Raw genomic sequence first — 20,255 nt, 5'->3', positions numbered from 1 at the left:
TGATTTTTGATAAATGTGTATACCTATGTAACCATAACCCAATCAAGATAGAGAACTTTTCCATCCTCTTAGAAAGTTTCCTTGGCTGCCTTCTATTCAATCCCCCACCCATAGGCCATCACTGTTGTGATTTTTATCACTGTAAATGAGTTTTGCATGTTCTTATGCTTCATATAAATGGCACCCTACAGGATGTAGCCTTTTATATCTGGTTTACTTCTCTTAGCCAAATGCTTTTGAAAGTCGTCCTTGTTGTTGCAAATGTCAATAGTTGAGACCTTGATACTGCTGAATAGTATTCCATTGCATGAAAATAACCAAATATTGTTTGTCTATCCTGTTGATGGACATTTGGGTAGTCTCTAGTTTTTGGTTATTAAGAGCAATGCTGCTGTAAATACCTATACATGGGCCGGCCCTGTGGCTTGGTGGTTAAGTGCGCGCGCTGCGATGCTGGTGGCCCGGGTTCGGATCCCGGGTGCGCATCGAGGCACCACTTCTCCGTTCATCCTGAGGCCAAGTCCCGCATACAGCAGCTAGAAGGATGTGCAGCTACGACATACAACTATCCACTGGGGCTTTGGGGGGAAAAAAAAAAAATACCTATACAAGTGTTTGTAAGAGTTTCAGTTGCTTCACATCTTTGTCAACATTTGGTGTTGTCAGTCTCTTAACTAAGGGGTGTAAAGTGGTATCTTGTTATGGTTTTAATTTGTGCTTCCCTGATGATCAGTGATGTTGAGCCCCTTTTCATGTGCATATTAGATATTGCTGTATCTTCTTTTCTGAAGTATCTCATTTTTTTATGGCTCATTTTTCTTCTTATAACTGAGTTGTACGAGTTTTAATATATTCTGGCTATAAGTCCATTGTCAGATATACGTATTGGGAATATTTCTCCCAGTCTGTGACTTGCCTTTTGATGAACTGTAGTTTTAAATTTTCGTAAAAATCCAACTTACCAAAAAAAAATTTTTTTTAATGCTAGTGCTTTTTGTGCCCTTTCTAGGAAATCAGTGCCTGTCTACCCCAAGGTTGTAAAGATATTCTCATGTATTTTTATTTCAGAGCATTATAGTTCTGACTTACACATCTTGAATTAATTTTTGTGTATGAAGTGAGATAAGGGTCAAAGTTTTTATTTTTTCATGGTTGTGGTATAATAGGAAATATATTTGTTCTTTGTCCCCAGGTCCTGGTACAAAGCTCCTAAAACTCTTGGAATTTCCTGAGTGATAGGAGTGTCTTTTATCATTCATAAGGAGCCCCTTTTTGAGCACACCTGAGTTTATGCTAGTGAGGTAACTTAAGGTGGTGCCCCTAGATAGTCTCAGGATGGGGCTGGTCACCAGAAAGACCAAGTGTTTAGAGGGTTGGAACTTTCAGCCCCACACACTGACCTCTGGGAAAGAGATGGGGGGTGGGCTGCAGATTAAGCTCGATAAAAACTCTTGAACAAGATTTGGTGAGCTTCTGGGTTGGTGAACACATCCACATGCTGGGTGGGTTGTACACCCTAATTCCGTGGGTACAGAAGCTCCTGTGCTTGGGGTGCTTCTGGACCTTGCCTATGTGCCTCTTCATCTGGCTGTTCATCTGTATCCTTTATAATACCCTTTATAATAAGCTGGTAAATGTAAGTACGTTTCTGAGTTCTAGGAGCCACTCTAGCAAATTAATTGAACCTGAGGAGGGGGTCATGAGAACCTCGGATTTATAGCCAGTCAGTCCAGAAGCACAGGTAACAACCTAGACTTGTGATTGGTGTCTGAAGTGGGAGCAATCTTGTGGGACTAAGCTTTTAACATGTGAGATCTGATGCTAGATCCAGGTAGATAGTGTCAGAATTGAGTTACTTGCTTGGTGGTTGGAAAACACGCATCATAACGGTTTATCTAGTTGTTCCAGCACCATTTGTTTAAAAGGCTTCCCTTTCTCCATTGAATTGACTAGATACATTAGACGAAAATCAGTTGAGCATATGTATGTGGGGCTATCTCTAGATGCCCTATTGTGTTCCATGATTTAGTTTAATCTTTACAGTAAAACCATACTGTCTTGATGATTGTAGCTGTATAGGGTGCTTAAAATCAGAAAGTGTATCCTCCAACTTTGTTCTTTTTCAGTATTATTTTGGCTACTCTAGGTTCTTTTATATTGCTATATAAATTTTAGATTCAGCTTATAAATTTGTGCATAAAAGCATGTTGGTATTTTCCTTAGGATGGTATTGAACATATAGATCAGTTTTGGGTAAATTGAGCTCTTGACAACATTGAGTCTTCTAATCCATGAGCTGGTATGTTTCTACATGTATTTAGGTTTTCTTTAATTTCTTGGAGTAATATGTAGTTTTCAGTATATAATCTTGTACTTCTTTTTGTTCGATTTATCCTAAGTATTTTATGTTCTTTGATGATATTGTAAATGGAATTGTATTTTGTATTTAATTTAAAATTGTTTGCTGTTAGCACATAGAATATATACTATTGATTTTTGTATGTTAACCTTGATTTCTGTAACTTTGCTAAATTTCTAAGTGGTGATTTAGTAGCGTCTTGGTACCTTGTATGCACATGATGTTGTTCTCTGCGAGTAAAACAGCTTCATTGCCTCCTTTCCATTGTATTCCTTTCGTTTCATTTTCTGGTCTTATATTGCTCTGGCTAGTACTGCCAGTATGATGTTGAACAAAAAGCTGAAAGCAGACATCCTTGTCTTCATCTGGGTTTAGGGGGTGGGAAACATTAAATGTTTCATCATTAAGACTGATGCTAGCAATAGGTTTTCACTGATGCCCACTCTCAGGTTGAGGAAGTTCCTTCCTGTTTCTTTGTTTGCTGAGAGGTTTTATTGTGAATGGGCATTGAATTTTTCTCCTGTATTCTATTAATGCTGTGATTTACGCTGATTGATAGTTTGATGTTAGACCAACCTTGCATTCCTGAGATAAATTCTTCTTGGTCATGATATTTTAATTACAATAAGTAATATTGTAATTACCATTAATATATTGCTGGATTCATTTTGCTAATATTTTAAGGAGTTTTAGATCAATATTTATGAGGAATATTGGTTTCTAATTTGTTTTTCCTTTAATGTCTTTTTCAGGTGTTGTAAATGAGAGCTATCTTGGCCTAATAAAATGAGTTTGGAAGTACTTCCCTCTTTTGTGAGAGAGTTTGTGTAGAATTATTAGCTTTGCTTTAAAGTTGGTATTTGATGGAATATACCAAAGAAATCTGGGGCTGGAGTGGTTTTTTGTTTTTTCTCTCCTGGGTGGGGACAACACTTCTCAGGACTAATTCTATTCAGATCTTTAATTTTTTTTTTTTTGGTGAGGAAGATTGTCCCTGAGCTAACATCTGTGCCAGTCTTCCTCTATTTAGTGGGTGGGATGCTGCCACACCATGGCCTGATGAGCAGTGTGTAGGTTCATGCACAGGATCCGAACCCACGTACCCCGGGCCACTGAAGCGGAGCATGTGATCTTAACCACTACGCCACCAGACCGGCCCCTTCAGATCTTTGATTTCATCTTGTTTCAGTTTTGTTGTGTTTTACAAGAATTTGTTCATTTCACCTGAGTTTCAGAATATATACATGAAGTTTTTTTCATAATATTGCCTTATTACTTTGTTAAATAGGATATAAAATGTAGCAATATTCCTTCTTTATTCCTAATATTGGTAATATGTTTTTTCTCTCTTTTATTCTTAGCTGTTCGTGCTAAGGGTTTATCAATTTTATTAATTTTTTCAAAGGATCAACTTTTGGCCTTTTAAATTTTCTCTATTTTATGTTTATTTCCTATTTCATTATTTTCTGCTCTTATTATTATTTTCTGCCTTTTATTTATTTCAGGCTTAATTTGCTCTTCTTTTTCTAGCTTCTTAAGGTAGAAACTTAGATAATTGATTTTAAACATTTCTTGGTTTTTAATATAGGTAGTTAAGGCTATAAATTTATCTCTAGTCATTGCATAGAATCCTCCAATTCTGATATGGTGTGTTTTCATTGTCATTCAATTAAAAATAATTTCTAGTTTATTTTTCTTTTAACTATAGATATTTATAGTGTGTTTTTAAATTTCCAAACATTAAGGAATCTTTTTAATAACCTAATGGTTAGAGAATCTACTCCATAAAATGTTAGTCTTTTAAAATTTTTTGAGACTTACTTTATGGACCAGCATATGGTCCATCTTGGTGATTGTTCCATGTGCTTTTAGAAAGAATGTGTGTTTTGCAGTTGTTGTGGTTAATGTTCTATAAATATCATTTAGGTCAGGTTGACAGTCTTGTTCAAATCTTTTGTATCTTTATTGATTTTTTTAATCTAGTTATTCTATCAATTACTGAGAGAGGAGTGTTAAAATCTTCAACAATGATTGTGGATTTGTTCATTTCTCCCTTTATTTTGTTTTTTGCTTCATTTATTTTGAAGCTTTCAACACACAATTAGAGTTAAGTCTTCCTGGTAAATTGACTTTTTTATTGTGATATGTTCCTCTTCATTTCTGGCAAACTCGCTTGTTCAAAAAAACTTGAAGTTTACTTTATCTGATAATAATATAGCCACATTAGTTTTCTTATACATACTGTTTCCATGGAATATCTTGTTTATCCTTTTACTTTTAACCTTCTATTTTGTTATATTTAAAGTGGATCTCTTATAGACAATATTTAGTTGTGTCTTGCTATTTTACCCAGTCTGATAATCTTTGCCTATTAATTGGAGTGCTGAGTTCATTTACACTTACTGTAATTATTGACATGGTTGGGTTTAAGTCTACCATTTTGACTTTTTCTCATTTGTTCCATCTATTTTTTCTTCCTCTATTTTTCTTTTCCTGTATTCTTTTGGATAAATGAAATATTTCTTGCATTCTATTTAAATTCTTCTATTGGCTTTTTAGCCATAACTCTTCATATTATTATTCTGTGGCTACTTTAGGGATTGTAATATTGCTTTCTTAACTTTTCACAGTCTTCTTAAGGTTTATATCTTGCTACTTGATGTAAAATTAATTACCTTATAACAGGATATTTCCATTTCCTACCTCCCATCCTTTGTGTATTGATATATTTTTTTATGTGTGTGTGTATGAGGAGGACCAGCCCTGAGCTAACATCCAATGCCAATCCTCCTCTTTTTTGGTGAGGAAGACTGGCCCTGGGCTAACATCTGTGCCCATCTTCCTTTACTTTATATGGGACGCCGCTACAGCGTGGCTTCCCAAGCGGTATGTTGGTGTGCGCCCGGGATCCGAACCAGCGAACCCCAGGCTGCCGCAGCAGAGCACGCGCACTTAACCGCTTGCGCCACCGGGTTGGCCCCCTGTATTGATATATTTTAAATATATGTGCATTATAAATCTCATAATATAGTGTTAAAAATTTATTCAAATAGTTATCTTTTAAAGAAATTAAGAAAAACAGTCTTGTATTTACCCACAAATTTGCTATTTCTGTGCTTTTGATTTCTTTAGATTTGAGTCTCATCTGTTATTTTTCTTTATCCTGAAGAACTTTGTTTAGTTTTCTTTGTGGTGTGGGTCTACTGATGGACAATTTGCTCAACTTTCATTTATTGGAGATGTCTTTATTTTCCCTTCATACTTTAACTGCATATCATTTTTTTCTTCAGCTCTTTACAGATGCTGTTTCATTGTCTTCTGCCTTTCATTATTTCCAGTGAGAAATCTGCTTTTATTTCTATAATTGTTCCTCTGTGAGTAATATGTCTTCTTTTTGTGTGTGTGTGAGAGGAGGATTAGCTCTGAGCTAACATCCATTGCCAATCCTCCTCTTTTGCTGAGGAAGATCAGCCCTGGGCTAACATCCATGCCCATCTTCCTCTACTGTATATGTGAGACGCCTGCCACAGCATGACTTGATAAGCAGGGCCTAGGTCCGTGCCCGGGATCCAAACCTGCGAACCCTGGGCCACTGAAGTGGAGCGCGTGAACTTAACCACTATGCCACCGGGCTGGCCCCTAATATGTCTTTTTTCTCTGGCAGCTTGCATAATTTCCTTTAGATCTTTGGGTTCTTTTTCTGTGCCTACCCCTTAAATATTGATGTCTCCAGAATTATGTCCATAACTCAGTAGCTAAGGCCATGGACTCTGGAGACTCAGGTCAGTCTCTACTACACATCTAATAGCTGTACATCCTTGGGCAAAAACCTCTCTGGACTTTTGTTTCCTCACCTATAAAATGGGGATAATGGTAGCTACCTCATTGTGAAGATTAAATAAGTTAATACATGTAATATGCTTAGAAAGCATAGTGTCATATAAGTGCACCCTGTTGTTATTGGATTTTATCAATCCTAATACGTTAGATTTTTTTTCGTATCTTAACATTTCTCTAATCAGGATATATCTTACAAGTGATGGCTTCTTAGAATTGCTTTATCCCTGGCTTGAAGTCAAGTTCTTTCAGAGAGATTTTATGTTGTTTCTCCAGGCACTTTCAACCTAAGGCAACTTTAAATTGAATTCTCTGTTAGAGTTTGGGACCACTCTTGTGGTATGTATTCAGATTGGAAAGCTGCATGGGTACCAACTTGTGATTCATCTTCCTAAGGAGGTGTTTTTCTGTCTTCTGCCAGGGCCCAAGTTGAGAGATGCACATTTCCTTGAAATTTATTTCCAAATTGTGGATTTATATTTCATTTACCTTTAGGGTTAAAAAGTGTAGTCCTTTGGGGTCCCAGCTTCATGTAGGGTTCTTCTGTTGGATTCTTCCTCATCTTAGATGCTTTTTCTGTTTTAGTGCTTCATAAAATAATGATACATCTTATAATCAGTGGGATATTAGCTTTGTTGATATTAGATATCATCATTATTATCATCACCACCACCATCCTCCCCAAGACATCTCTTCTACTTGAATTATATTAATTATAATAAGAGAAGAGTAATGGGTTGAGGACTTTTCTTTGGTTAACATTCTCAGTTCAGGATGGGTGATTTTGTGGGAGGAAAAGGAGTTAGTAAAGAGGAAAAGAAGTAATTTAAGAAGTAGGAAAAGCACTAAAGATACTAATGTCATGAAGATCAAGTGTTTGGAGCAAGGGGTTATCCAGCATATCTGCATATTAGAATCATTTGGGGATCTTAAAAATTTCAAATTTCAGGTCACACTCCAGACTGATTAAATCATGAACTCTTGGTGTGTGACCCAGACATCAGCATTTTTGGAGCTCTCTGGCTGATTCTAGGGTGTAGACAAGTTTTGGAACCACTGGTTTGCAGAGTTTTAAGAATGAGAGGTCAGTGAGAATGAGGATTGAAAAAAGGCCAGGAGATAATAGATGTTAGGTGGCCATTTGTGATCCTTTAGTGGAACAGTGAATGAAAAAAGTCAGGTTATAGGTGTTTAAGGATGGATTTACAGCAAGTTCACGGAGGTAGAGGTGTATTGTGCTTATTAGATAAAATAGGCCATGTAGTGGAGTGGGGAAAAAGGAAAATAGGATGGAAGCTTAAAGAGGAATGGTATCGAATGAAAGGCCTTTTCATTTGTTTTTTAAAAAGGACAGCCATACCTTTTCCAAGGTATAGGATAGAGTGAAAAGAGACTGAAGATTCTAGAAAAATGAGAAGATTATTTAAAGAGGAATGTTATGAAAGAGGCAAAGGGAATGAGATTAAAAGATTATATAGATGAGTTATTTTTGGAAAATAAATCTTTAGTTCCAAATTTTGTGAGTAGAAGAAAGAAGAGCAGATGAGGGAACCCCATCATACCTGGCACTAAAAAGGGGTTAACAAAAGTTATTATTTCCTCGTCTTCTCAGTGGAAGGAAAAAGATAGTGAGTTTACTCGATAGAGCAAATTTGGCTCACAAATTTTGGTATTTATAAAAATTATCAGGGGAGCTAGTTGAAAATTCAGATTTATAGCCTCCGTGTTCCACTCCTCTCTTGAAGATTTTGCTTCAGTACGTCTGAGGGAAACCAAGGAGTTTGCATTTTTAACAGATTGTCCCAGGCGCGTGACTCACACTAATTCTAGTGGTTCTAGATCAAGCTCAGGCATGCAAGGATCCAGAGGCAGTGCTTTTTAACTGCTATCAGAGGAGTTAAAAAAAGAGATGAAGATTTGAATGAAGGAACGCTGTGTAGTAGCAGAGGCCCACTGGGTGCTAAATATCATAATTTTTTAGTTTTGCCAAGTTTTTGTGACTGGCTTTTGCAACTCTCTGAAGCATGAAAGCCAACATGGGCAAACCTGTTGTTAGATCCAGGATTGGAATGGCAGAAAGTCCAAAAGGGAAAAATATCCGTTAATGAGGGAAATCTTGAAGTCAAGGCCTGATTTCCAGGAAGACAGTGAGGAGGGACCAGGAGGCTGGGTAAAATTGGAGGGATCAAATAAATGAAAATCATGTGATGGGGAAGAAGCAAGTCAGTAGCTTTAGGAGGAACAGGTGTAAAAAGTGACAGATAAATTGATTTTGTTCGGAGAAGGAGGGACATTAGAAAAGTTAGGCTTTTCTTTTTTTTTTTAATAGATGGAATTTGGAAATAAGGTATTATTGAGGAAAGGCAGGTTTCTATTAAAGTGAGAAAAATATCAAGGATCAAGATTTGTCACAGTGGGGTGGTAATAGAATTGCCAGATAAAATGCAGGATATTCTTTAGTTAAGTTTGAATATCGGATACACAGTGAATAATTTTTCAGTACAGGTATGTCCCAAATATTGCTTGGGACATACACTAAAAAATTATTTGTTGTGTATCTGATATTCAAACTTAACTGAGTGAGGGTCCTCTTCTTTTATTTGCTAAATCTGGCAACCCTAAGTGTAAAGATGTTTAGTAAGACACAGAGGAAATTGGGTAAGAGTCAGGTCGGGAGAAGGTAGGCATGGTGGTGGAGTAGAGCTGAGTCATTTGAGAATAAAAGTATGGAGTAATATCAAGGAAACATTATTTAGCAGAGAGTGGTAGGTGTGAGTAATTGAAATGAGATGTATGTTAGAGTGGGAGTTGGGGCAAAGAATTATATTAGGATAGGGGAACCCTACCAGGATCATTCTTTGTAATTTGGTGAAGGAAGATGGTTTGCCAACCTTTTCTACTAACATCTGTAGCTTCTTCTGAAGGATAACTTATTTTTCTGTATATGGAAGCAGCAGGGAGTCGCATGGTTTCAACTTGCCAATGTCTAGTAGTTTATGTGCATAATTTCACCCACCTCCTTCTAACCTCCTCTGCTAAAAGAAAGGGAGAGATTGATGAATAAATATGGTATACGTTCATGAATGCGTTTTGTGATGCATTGCAAAAAAGCATGCCAGGCCCTAAAAAGAGAAGTTAAACTTTATGATCAATTAGGAAAACTAGGCAGATAAATGCTAGAATGTCATTTTGAGTACTGGGTTTATCAGTATGTCTTCTTTTTTATTCTCCTGATTTTTGAAACAATTTCCTTTTATTTTCCATTTTGACTTTAAATACTTAAAGGCATAAACATCTAGTACTCAATTCACTCAACTCATTCAATGAATAACTAAGTTTAAAATTTTTCTATTTGTTACGATTCCTGAGAAGTATTTTTTTTCTTCCAAGTTGTGCTCAACATAGATATAATTGGTTTAAGTCAAATGAGGATGCCTTGTCTTAGAATCTTTGAGTTTGAAAATGTGGGATATTGGGAGAAAATAATTTTAGTTATTAGAAAAAGAGCTATAGCAAGGAAAACTTGAAAGGCTCGTCTGCTGTCAGCACCTGCTGTGGCCCCGTGTAACCCTGGAGACCAGGGGTTTTGGCAGCAGTTTCAGTGCTTTCACTTCAATCTCCAGTGTCCCCAAATGTGAAGCAGATGCCAGTTCTCTTCTCTAGGGTTCTGATAATGGCACATAATGAGTTGGTTGTTTCCTAGCAACTAAAGAAGCAGTTTCACTTTAGCTGATCCTGCAGTAGGAATGAGACATTTTCCCTTGATAGTTGGTATTAGTGATTTTCCCTGACAATGGAATTTCACTTCTGAATAAGGAGTGTTCTCAGCCTTTGGTTTCCTAAAGAATTTTGCTTTTCATTGTGGGCTAAGCTCTCTTTAATCTTGTAATGAAAATGAAAAAAATTTTTTGAGCCCCCTAAGCACCTCTCGTGGGAAGAGCCAAAGGAGTTTGATACATCATTTCTCAAACGGCAAGTGCTTATACAAGAAGCTATAATAGGTGTATTTTTCCCAGTATTTAACAGGATAATTAACAACCAAATACTTTTCTGTATTTAATGTTTGAGGCAACAGAGGTTTATTAAGTATTGGCCAATGTGTTGTAGAAAAAATATCTATGAAATTTTATTACCAGTACCATTTTGGTATAAAGACAATATAAAAAAACATATTTTAAAATCTATAACCTACTTGATTTCAAAGAGTATTCTATACAAAAAAGTTGTTATACCAATTATCATTATAGTTCACTTTAAAGTAAACTGTTGAACAATTTAATGTTTAACTCTAAATATTAGTAGTTGTAAGGCATCTGTACTTAACTGAATCATATCTAAATCCTTCTTATTTGGCATTGGTACTAGATCTGCAGATCTTGTGACTCTTAAGATATATGGAGGCATGAGAAAATTACTTCAAACGACCTTCTTTTAGTCATTCATAGTTTAAACAGTTTCTAAGGAAATTATCTTTCTCCCTTTGACATTATATAACTAATATAAATTACCTTCCTCATCCAGATTTGTAATATGATATATTAAGTTTCAGAGGTTCCCAGACACTTAGCCAAAGAGATAAAATATTAGATGATGTTCTTAAGATAATTAAGTTAGCCATATCTAAATATACCAAAGAAATTTATTGCCTTTCATGGAAGAAGTTCACAGACTATGCATTAACCATAGATGAAGTTGTTGAATGGCTTCATTGACAGTTTTGGGCATCTGACCTTCTTATTCATTCCTCTCCATGACTTTTGCATCATCAGGTACATAGCAGTTCTCATATTTAAAAATACTTTATTAGGTCTCCATGAAAGCGTTAAGGAATGAAGAACACTAATTAATTCAGTTGGACAGGACAGTAGTCTTTCTGGCACCTAAAACTTATAATTTTTTTCTTAAAAACCCTTTAAACATGAAGCAGAGTTTCTGTATAACATAATTCAGTTACTGCTCTTACATTTCTTTGGGACATTAATCTGAGGCTAAGGAGTCAAGTGTGTTAAGCCTAGTTTTGAATTCTCCTTTCTCTTTTAAAACTATAGATTAGTGAACAGGGAATAAAGATATAACTAAAGCCCAGTTCTTTGAAATATTTTTCTGAGGCAGTATTATCTAGTGAATAGTTCAGTTTGATTAATCTAGCAGGGGTTTCTTTTGATTGCTATGAATTTATTCGTTCATTTAACAATTATTTGTTGAGTTGGCATCAGATAATTATTGCTGTACTTTTTAAAATGTCATTGGACTTTTTGTCATCTTCAGCAGCAGACATTTAGTGGCTACTTACTAGGTTTGGGGCATTGGTTAGATGCTGAGGACACAAGGATGTGTAAGATGTAGTTCAAAATTGTAAAATAAAGCTTTTAGTTACAGACCTACTGTTAACTTGCGGTCATAAACAAAAAGTATAGCTATGTTAGAAATTTTGATGATTTTCAGGTACTGTTTTACAATGTTTTATTTAAGGCAGTCAAAGTTGGAACTTAGAAAACAAGGCTCAGTACTATGTAGTGTTGACCATTCAAGTTGGTGGTATTGTTAGAGGATATCAGATTTCACAGACTCGTTTAGGTTCCATGTCATAGAAGGAACTTTGCAGTCAGCATTGAAAGAGAACAAGTTCTCAGAAGAAGTTAGAAACAGCTTATTAATATTAATTGCTGGTTATTTCCTCCTACTAAAATGCCCTTCTTTTTCTGCCAGTTATCAGAGATGACTTACATGAGTACCTTCAACTCACTGTGATGACTGAGTACTTATATATGCAGCTTTAAATATTGCAGTCTTCATTTTTTTACACGTTGCTATTTTAGGTATCTAAGACAGAAAGCTATTACAGTTTTTTACTGGCACCAACTGTCCCGGTCCCCCACCCCAAGTCATTTATGCCAAACCCACCCCAAGTCATTTATGCCAAATTGAGAAGTGTTAGAGTAGATTTTGTCAGCGTCATTACTTTACCAATTTACTCTTGTATTCTGGTCCCCATTAACATAAGTGTAGAGATGCTTTTCACCTGATAAAACTACTTAGTGACCAGAAGGTTTAAATGGGTAACTTTATCAAGAAAACAATAGAAATAAAACAAAGCAACAAAGGTGTAAAAAAAGGAGAGTTATTGTTCTCCAGTGTCAACCATTGAAATTCCCACTTCTCGTTCTGTGTGGTTTTGGGACGGAACAATTTGTAAGGCCAGGAGGGCCCTGACTCTTGGAGCTTCTTTTCTGACACCCAGGGAAGGCCTCCTGCTACAGCCCTCTGTATATAGCTGGGCCAGATTATCTTCTGCTCTATGTCAGTGATTGGCCTTGGATCAGCCCTAGTTCTGGTACCTTTGTAAGATGAAAGTACTTTACTATTCTTGGCCATGAATTCCTTGAATTTCTTCCTTAGGTTTTAGGCCTTTCAGTCACATCCTACTGTGTACTGGATGCAGGAACTAGCATGTCATCTTCCCTTCTCCTGTTTGGAATGTCATTAACTATTTCTTCACACTGGATCTCCCCTTTGGCAAGGTTGAGTTTCTTCACCTATCTAGTTGCATGTCCTTCCTCCCTAGAACTTTTCAGTACAGTGTTAAGTTTCTCACCTCTGATCTTCCTCTTTCTTCCCAGTTTAAAGCCTTTGTTTACTTTGATTTTATTTATTTAATTTTTTCCCCCCAAAGCCCCAGTAGATAGTTGTATGTCATAGCTGCACATCCTTCTAGTTGCTGTATGTGGGACTCGGCCTCAGGATGGACGGAGAAGTGGTGCCTCGATGCGCACCCGGGATCCGAACCCGGGCCACCAGCATTGCAGCGCGCGCACTTAACCACCAAGCCACAGGGCCGGCCCAGCCTTTGTTTACTTTGGATGGATCTTTTTGCCTGAGTGAAAAACTTGTTTCAGCCCATTTGTAGGCTAACCCACGCTCTAGGAATGATTGAAGCTGTTGGCTCAGCTGTCACTGGCTCAAGTGCTTCCTAAGGAGAGGGGGTGGGACCTTGTCCTGATTTTGTCCCTTCGTATTAATTTTCATTCTCAGCAGTGAACATAGAGAATCAGGATTCTTACTTTCAGAACACAGAATGGGGGGAGGGGCAACAATTTGACTGTTTGATCCAAATGGAGTAAAACAACAGATTTCGTTTATGATTTTTCTGGTATCTAGATAAAGCAGTAAGGACAGTTAGAGAAAAACAGAGCATCTGGTTTAACTCCAGGCCTGAATCTGAAAAGAGAGCAAGAAAGGAAGTAACAAGAAAGAGAAAGGACAGACAGGTACTAGGAAATAGAAGTCATCATTGTAGGTTAACTTGGCTGGTGTTTATTGATAAAGCAAAGATGCTTGAGTATTCTTTTGTGTCTGACAACGCAGAGGAACTTTTCCCATTTCCTTCTTTGTGTATCTACCAGGGGGAAGTATCTACCAGGGGGAGGTAATAGAGGTCCTGGGATAAACAGTTCATATAAAGATGGGCTCTAACTGTAGCTCTGACAGAAGTGGGAAGCATGCAGAATGCTGCCTTGTTTATAAAAGAGTTGATAAAATGGACTGTCTCATTCAGTTGAAGTCAACAGTCAAAATTAGTGCAAAAGGAAGCACTAGTAGAAAAATGTGCCAAGCCAGAGAAATATATTGATCAAAGGGGGTAGAATGATGTCAGACACAATTCATTAGCAGCGAAAACTAGTGAGGCTGACATAATTTGCTTTAGTAAATGAATAAATTAAAAGAAGGGTAATTACCAAACCCTTGTAATATTCCATTTCTACGTTGAACACTTCAGAAGAATTCCTAACTTTTCACTCTTTTGTGTTATTGACTTTATGGACTTTAAAGGATAACCTACAATGATTTGAACAGAGTCTAGGATGAGGGTAATCATAAAAGGTAGGACCTTGTCTTCTGCAATCATAATTAAGGAGTCTTAATAAAGGTCACATAAGATTACTTACTGGGCCCTTAGGAGAACTTCTTAGAGCTGGCCCTGTTGGATGGGCAAGGGCTTACCCTGTCTCCTCAGGTGCAGACATGGAATCATGGGTCAGAGTCAGATGTTAGTTTCAAGATTTGAACAGATCCCAAGCAGGCTATGAGGGAGAGTTATGGCTATTACTGGGGATTTCATAGGATTGTGATCCCTTTTTATTATTTAGGCAGATACTATATTTAATTGATTTTAAGATACATGTATTTCAAATTTTAATATCTGAAATTGGAGTATATTTTATAATCAGTAACATCTTGGCATCATGTCAGTTTAATTGTTAATATATTTTTCTCTTTGGTGGTATATAAAATAATGGTGTATCTTATATCCTATGGTATTTTCTATTTGATGAGATATAGTAATTATTTTTGTTGTGATTACTTTAATGCTGATTGACTTGTATTCTCGCCTTTTCCCAATCACTGCAGAGTGATTCCATGTTATTCGTTTTGGTCAGGTTTTTTATTGCCGCAAGACTGTTTTAAACTGCTGGTGGCAGTTTTGGCAACTTACATCTTTCATACCTCCATCGCTAACTTAATTTTCCCCCTTATTACTCACCCAGAGACTGCTAGATTATTCTTCCCAGTGTGTTAACTCCCATGATATCAGTCATTTTGGAGACTATCAGTGTCTCCCTTTTGCTTTTTAAAGCAGCCTACCCTCTGACTTTATTCATTCTTTCAATGGTTAGATTTTAGAGAAATTATAAATAAGAAAGGCATGACACCTGCTGCCACAGATTCTTTTGTTTCCTGTGAACCTTTACTTATTGACTTTTAAAAAAATTGTTAATGGTATGTAATCATTTATAGTTTGAAATAATGCGATACTAATTTGCATTCATAGATGTTTGTGTTTAATACTTGTTTTACATAATATTAGTTAATTTTATGTTGATAAAAAGTCCACCAAAAGAAACAAATGATGTTTTTTTTCTTGTATTTCTTTTTTGTGTTGATGCCGAGCCTATACATATGTCCACAGAAACAAATATGTTAGACCTTTATAATTAGTTTATTTTGATAGAGTCTTAAGTCTGATGTATTAGTTACCTGAATGTAGAAAACCTCAGATTAAATAGGTTGAATTAATGTATTATCCTTAGATAATTCTATACTACTAAAACAGCTACCTATTATTGAGTATTAGTAAGCCTTATACTGTTTACCTGTATTATCTCATTTAATCCACACAATTCTGTATAATAGGTACTCTTGTTATTTTTATTTTGTAAATGAGGAAAACTGAGGCATAAAGAGATTAAATAACTTGGGCAGGGTCCCACAAGTAATCTCTCTCATTCCCTAGGCTGAGCTTTTAACTGAACTGTGCAACTGAAGTTTTAAAAGGTTTAAGTTTCTATTTACAAAGTGAAAGCACACTTTTTAATATCATCTCTGAAATGCTAATTGATATTAATATATTAAGACTTTTCCTTTGTCATTTGGCTGCAGATTTTGTATTTTATACTTGGTACATTATAAGGCGTTTCTTAGAGAATGTCTTTGTAAATCTCTTTACTCTGACACTCATTATTTAAATGCCCCTTTTTCATTTCACCTCAATTGCATTTTTGTTAATTTAGATAATATGTTATTTTGGTGCACTTTTTGTATGGGGGTGAGTTATAAAGTCTTTTTAGCAGTGTTTGGTAATGAGAAGTTTGACAAATCCTTCTGTGTTATGGTGTCAGTAACTGCAGTAATATAATTCATTTATACACTGTAGTAGCTATAAAATGCTTTTTTTTTAAATTAAAAAATTGAATTTAAATTGTTTTACAGGTATTCATTATTTGGACTTGATCACACTTCACTGAGGTATGATGGCATTTCCCAGTTACCTAGAACAAGCTATAATTCAGTAAAGGGAAATGACTTTCTGTCTCAGTAATAGAGTGAGGGTCTATTATGTCCAGATTAAAACTCAGCAGTACTTTTCGTAGTGGTTAGTTGTTGAGACGTCTTCACTGCTCAGAGGAATTTATGGGAGCAGATGGCCATTAGTAGTTGAGTAGACTAGTTACTATTCAGTGACAATTTCAGCTAACCTCGGGTATTGAGTTCTTTTCAAATCATTTTTTTTTCCTTGTGAACAAATTGATTTAGGGAGAATAGATATTGCAAAGAGTTTAGATCAGATATGAAGTAGAGGGCAGAGTCTCTACAAGATGCCCTCACTTCTGACACCAGTTGCAAATTCAGGGGTTCCAAAGACCACCTTAGATTCAATAATTTGCTAGAAGGACTCAGAAAACTCACTGAAAGCTATTATACTCATGGGTATGGTTTATTACAGGGAAAAGAAATAGATTAAAATCAGCCAAGGGAAGAAGCGCATAGCACAGTGTCCAGGGAATTAACAAATGTGGAGCTTCCGTTGCTTCTCCCTGTGGAATAAGGACATATTACTTTCCTGGCATTGATGTGTGACACTATGCATGGAGTATTGCCAAACAAGGAAGCTCACCTGCACCTTGGTGTTCAGAATTTTTATTGGGCTTCTGTGACATGGTCATGATTGATTGTCCATGTGACTGATCTCAGTCTCTAGTCTCCAGCCCCTCCAAGCATGACCCAAAGCCCCCACCCTAAATCACATGTTACAGGCTGGCTAGCCCAAGGCCCCAGGAAAAGACCTTAGAGATTACTTCCCAGAAACTGAAGTCAAGAGCCAGTTTTGGGGAGCCTTTTTTGAGTAAGGTTAAATTCTTTACTATACTGATATAATGTGAATAATACTGGTTTCCAAAGTGAATGTATGTCTAAAGCTAAATTTGGATATTAACCTCATATGTTGGAAACACTGTTACTGAGAATTTTTAGGCATTGTAACTCAGAATGGGAATTCCTTGCAAGTATAATTGGTGTGGGCTACAGAGTTTTCCAGCCAGAGAGGCTGCTGGGACTGGTTCTTTTGGATACCTTAAGGCTTACTGATTTTGTTACACCCCATATTCCTGTCACAGCCCAAATATAAGCCTCTCTGGTCATTAAAAAAAAAAAATCTCATCTTTATACTGTTTAGGACTTCCTCTCTCCTAAACCTAAACTTTCCTTCCTCTTCTTCCCAAATTTTTGTTTTGTGCTTCTGGGGCTCCAATTTATATTAAATGAATTCTTCTTACTATCCTTAACTGAAAACTCTTCCTTTAACTGAAAACTGCGATTCCTTGCAGACACTGCTTTTTGTGAAGTCTTTTTAAGTGGATAGAGCTCATTCTTTCACCTACTGTCTACCCGTGGGTTTAGGGTAAGGTTTGACATGTTACTGGTCTCCTAGGGCAGCTTCTGCTTCAGTACTCCTTCATTCCTTCATGCTTGTACTCTTTCTGATAGTCATGGTTATTAAAAGTATAATCACCTTCTCCCTGTCTTCTTTGGTCACCTTTTTTTCCTTTTTTAAAGACATTGACTCTTCCTTTTCACTTCACTTCTAGCCACCATCTTGAATGGCTTTGGAGTCCATGTAGACAGTCCAGTTAACATCTTAGCCTTTTAATTTCTTCACTTTCTTAACGTGAGTACCCTCGACCTTCATTCTGCTTCAGCCATCCATTCTCATGGTACACCCTCAATCTTGTCCCCTGGAAGTGCTCATTTTACTTATCTTACTATAGCTTTTCATCCTTTCAACCCTCTCACTGTGGCCACTACACCTCAGGTTCCTTGAGTGTCTCACTCTTTCTGCCTTTTCATGCCTTTCATTTCTTTCCTAACATAGATATATATGGCCCATTATTTCACTGGCTTGCTGATAACTTCAGCTCCTTTGTACCCTTGTCTTTCCACTCTACCACCCAACCTAGCTCCAGTCTAGTATGGATTCAACATTCTACTTTCTCTGTTCTTACTCTCAGGCTGCTGGGTGCTGCTAGAGAAGTCCTTGTCAGTGGCGCTATGAATTAATGATTTCTAACAATGGTTGAATCCTCTGTTACCCAGTAATCCCTAGGAAGTTTTTTCTTCTATTCTTTTTTCTCTCTCTTGCCTAGAAATCTGTTATCCTAGGCAGCCTTCCAGCTGCCATCTAGCCCTCTTATAAACTTACCTGTATCTGAACTCATTCTTGCCCTCTTCCCTTTTGTGTCTTTGGCTTCTTTCTGTTTGCTAACTCTTTCACATCAGCATTTAAACATGCATGTGACAGACAGTATTGGCTGGCTGTGTAAAAGTTATTCCCGACCCCTGTCTCCCTTACTGTCTCAAAATAGAGTCTAGAAAGTCAGATAATTTCTCACCTTCTCTTATAGCTAAGAGAACTGGCCATGTGACCCAGTTGTAACCAATGAAGTATAACGGAAAGTCCGATGGGGGGAGGGGCCTCTAGGTAAGGTGTTCTACTTCCTAACAGAGGGGCAAGGTTTGTTCTTCCCCTTTCTTTCTGTTGGGAATATGTTGTAAGGACATGATGCCTGGCAGTGGTAGCCGTATTGTGGCAGAGCAGGAAGATAGAGCCAGCCTTGATCTTTGATGACATCACTGAGATTCTGGAAAAACCCTAGAGTTGTCTACTTTCAGACTTTTTGTTAAGTAAACAATAAATGTCCTAATGGTTTAAGCATTGTTAGTTAGGTTTTCTGTTACTTGTAGCTGAGAGCATCTTAACTTATGCTGTATAAGTTTCTACCAATGAAAAAACAAAAACAGGCAACTCTATTTTGACTCCACTAGATAGAGTCTAATTTTACTTCTCCCTTGCAGCCAAGCTTCTTGAAGGAATTTTCTACATCTGTCTCTCACTCCTTCATCTACCATCTACTTCTGTTTGTATTCACCTCCACCAGGCTTTAGCCGGGGTCACCAGAGGTGTCTTTTTTTTTTTTAATATTTTGTATACTTTTCTATTCTTATTTTAATTGATCTCTTTGCAGTATTTGATCTATTAACCTCAATTTTGAAATTCTCTTTTCCATTAGTTTCCATAACACTACATTCTCCTGTAGTATCTGTTTTTTATCCTCTCTTTCTCATTCTACCTTATAGTTTCCTCTTCCTCCACTCATTTTTTAAATATTAGTCCTCAGCACAGGTATAATCATCCCAATTTTACAGGCTTAGAGACTGACTAAGTAACCCTAGGTCATATAATTAGTAAATGGTGCAGCCAACATTTGAACGGAGTCTAAAGCCTTTACAATTCATCTCTTGGAATCTCGTCTGATCTTGTGCTTTCCCTTGGCAATGTCTCCCAGTCCTGAAGCCTTGATACATATGTTCATCCCAGATGTCTCTCCTGGTTGTAGATATACTCATCACATGTGCGACTGCCTACTGGATAGCTCTGCTTGCCTATCCCATGGATGCCTGGAAGGCATGAAGTCCAGATTAGAACTCATCACTGTCCCACATACACCTAAAACTTCTCCTTCTTTGCTTTGACAGAGACTCATTGATTGGCACTATCTTCTACATAGCTGTTCAGGCCAAAATCCTGGGTGTCATCCTTGACTTATCTGTCTTCTTCTCCCATTGCTCATATTCATTGTGTCCTCTTCTCCTATCTCTGCTGCTCCCAGTGCAGTCCACCCTTATCTCTCCCCTGGCAAAGTTGTAACAGACTCCACATCTGTATCCCTGTGTAATCCAAGATAGTTTTAACTAATCTTTCTTAAATCCAAATCTCATCATGTTACTTTCCTGATTTAGACTTTTCAGTGACAACTTCTAGTTTTCTGGACAAAAGTTCAAAATCTAACCTGGGAAATAAGGCCCTTCTTGGTCTGGTCAGAGCTTACTCCCCACTCTCACTCTCTGCTCCAGCTGTCCCAAACTGTTTGCTGTTCCTGGATTCATTTTGCTCTCTCTTGCCTCTAGGACTTCCCTCATGCTCTTCCTTCTTGCTGGAATACTTTCTTCTATAACTCCATCTCATCCTTCAGGTCTTAGCTTAGATGTCACCTCCTTTGGGAGAGCCTTCTGTGATAACCCCTTGCCCCACACACACCCTCTCTTGTCTCAGGGCCTTGGTGCATGCTGCTTCTTCTGTCTTCTGTCTCTTCTCCACCTCTACCCTATTGCTATTCATTCCAAATAATGCTCTGTGGTGGTCCTACATTTTCCCTCATCACAGCTA

At 37.1% G+C, this 20,255-nt stretch overlaps 1 protein-coding gene across 8 annotated transcripts in view; it reads left to right on the top strand.

The window, feature by feature from the left end:
* Window positions 1–20,255, top strand: part of NUBPL (NUBP iron-sulfur cluster assembly factor, mitochondrial) — a 207,912-nt gene that overhangs the window by 78,798 nt on the left and 108,859 nt on the right. Inside the window, exon 2 of one of the 8 annotated variants that reach the window (XM_087422812.1) lies at window positions 15,965–16,000. The exons of the other annotated variants lie outside the window; for them this stretch is intronic. The gene's annotated coding sequence lies outside the window, so the exon portion shown is untranslated. The remainder of the gene's footprint in view (window positions 1–15,964; window positions 16,001–20,255) is intronic. 8 annotated transcript variants of the gene reach the window in all.

This window comes from Ceratotherium simum, chromosome 3 (assembly GCF_057802395.1).
Source record: "Ceratotherium simum simum isolate JZ-2026a chromosome 3, ASM5780239v1, whole genome shotgun sequence".
Lineage (NCBI taxonomy): Eukaryota > Metazoa > Chordata > Mammalia > Perissodactyla > Rhinocerotidae > Ceratotherium > Ceratotherium simum.
This window is presented reverse-complemented; position numbering and strand designations above follow the sequence as displayed.